The sequence below is a fragment of the Sceloporus occidentalis genome, unplaced genomic scaffold (genome assembly GCF_023333645.1).
Source record: "Sceloporus occidentalis isolate IW3139 unplaced genomic scaffold, rSceOcc1.0.p SCAF_5, whole genome shotgun sequence".
Classification (NCBI taxonomy): Eukaryota; Metazoa; Chordata; class Lepidosauria; order Squamata; family Phrynosomatidae; genus Sceloporus; species Sceloporus occidentalis.
Window position 1 is genome coordinate 111,342,382 of NW_028316985.1, and position 2,406 is coordinate 111,344,787.

At 38.9% G+C, this 2,406-nt stretch overlaps 1 pseudogene; it reads right to left on the bottom strand.

The window, feature by feature from the left end:
* Positions 1–212: 212 nt before the first annotated feature.
* LOC149312645 (small nuclear ribonucleoprotein F pseudogene) lies at positions 213–2,158 on the bottom strand (annotated as a pseudogene).
* Positions 2,159–2,406: the final 248 nt, after the last annotated feature.

The following is a 2,406-nucleotide window of genomic DNA, read 5'->3' on the forward strand; positions in this document are numbered from 1 at the left end:
ATTAAATTTAGTACATAATTATATTTACACATGATTTCAGTTCTGCAGCTCTGCTTGCTGCAGGTGTGACTAACATTGACATTTCGTTTTCATTTGCTTGATTCCATACATTTACAAGCAATGCCTAGCCATCCCTTTCATTTATTTGAGCCTAGACTATCTTCTAAACATCTAGGTACAATTACTTTTAACTCTTTTTTTTCTTCACAAGATCGGTTTTTTTTATTCTTCTTTTCCAAAAATAGTTATTCTCTCATTTCTCCATCTTCTTCTTCTTCTTCCACACCCCTTATGTAAAGGACATTATTGCATCTTATCAGAACTTCACCGAGGTGTCCCGACAGTGCACCATCAATGTACTCTTCTGTATTTGCAAGCTGCATATTCATGTAGCCATCAACAGAGATGAGGTAGCCCTTATATTCCATTCCCCACTTCAGTTTCACCATCACAGGCTTCCCAGTCAGCCCATTTAGGAAGGGCTTTGGATTAAGAGGCAAACTTTTAACTCTTGAGGTTCTGTTTTCCTATTTACTTGAAAGGTCTGAAAATTTAATCCTAGACAACAAGGAAGAAATCTGCAGGTAAAGTTATTATAATTATAGGATTCAGAGTGTAACTGGAGTTAATGGAACACAACAGTCAGTCTCATTCGCTCTGGCTATATGTTAAAAATAGGGGTGGGAGAAATATTTTAAAAATAATTAAAATGTGGATTTCCCACTGATTAGAAAAACCTGAGGAAGATAATCTTAGCTGGATGAGAAGCTTGATACTTCAGGACTCACTCTGCATGAAAAATTGCACATGGCTTTTTTTACAAGTGCAGAAACAAGTTTCCAGCACAGAAAATAGCCCTTTTGCATGGACTAAGTTCAGAACTACAAAAAGATTTCAAAACCCATTCAGTTTTAATGAGTTTCTTGCTGCAGGAACAAGTATAGTAAAATTATTCATTCCTGCCTGTGAGAAAGAAATGTACAGAGACATATGTCCCTGGTTAAAAATAACCTGTGACCAAGCAAACAAACAAACAAACAAACAAGGAAACTAATTAAGAGACTCCTGAACAAGAGACAAAAGAAACATTTAGAATGTTGTAGTGGGTTTTCAGAAGACATGATATCAAGCTTTATCCTTACCAGTTTGTAGAAGACTGTTTCCAGCATTGCCCTGGCAGGGAAGGAGTGTGTATAACAACTGTTTCCACTTACAAGGGCTGTATCTATACTGCATTAATAATCTGACTTCTTCAGTGTCTTAACTAGAAGTGTCTACACTCAGAGATGATTTCCAGTTCTGTGCCAGTGTCCTAAGAAATGGACTTAGTCAACATCACTAGGAATTATGAACTTTGAATGATACTACTATTGCTACCCAACCCCAGAATAATGAGACCAGACACAAGTGATGGGATAAAACAGGACCATTTATTGACCTATTTTTTTTTTAATTCTTAATGGAACTGCAACTAATTCCTAACAACAACCAAGTGTGGGAGAAGCCGCATCCGGTGTATTTCCCCGGAACAGCTCTGCAGCTTATCTTGACTATAACACCTGAGCCTTCAACAACAAGCCACAAGCTGGGTTATTTGCTGGCCTTCCTTCATCAGAAAATCCAACCAGAAAGCTCCCATCCCAATCCGTGAAGATGGGGTTTATATATTTTGCCGAAAGGCAATTTCTTTTTTTCACCCAGGTCACAAGGCCTAAAGAGGTAGTTCCAGAAATGTCCCTTTCACCCAAACAGGTGCTAAACATCTCAAAGGCTGCACAAGAGACTGTGCACCCTATCGGAAGTGCCTAATCCATATAAAACTGACCCTCAAACATGAAACCCAACAATTCAACATCGAAAGGATGAACTGGCAGAAAACGAAATGCTGACTTAATGTCACACTTAACCAATTTATCACCAATGCAAAAACTTCTAACTCATCTAACAACAGTATCAAAAGAAGTATAGTGAACAGTGCACAACTCATAGAGGATGGCATCATTAACTGACTGACCATGAGGTTAAGACAAATGGTGAATGATCTGAAACTCACCCTCAGCTTTCTTGGGAACCACACCCTCAAGTTAGGAGTCGGTTCATTAAAAGGTCCCAAAACGCATCCCTCAACAACCTCCTTAGCAATCTTTTGCTTAACCATGTGCTTTAACCCCCTAACAGACTTAAAATTATTGGCTAGAAAGGGGTGGCAAACACCCTGAAAAGGAATCCAGAATCCATCTCTAAAAGCTTCCTCCTAATGTTGAGGTGGAATCTCTTTTCCTGTAGTTTGCATCCATTGTTCCCGGTCCTAGTCTCTGGAGCAGCACAAAACAAGCTTGCTCCCTTCTCAACATGACATCCCTTCAAATATTTAAACAGGGCTATCATATCACCTCTTAACCTTCT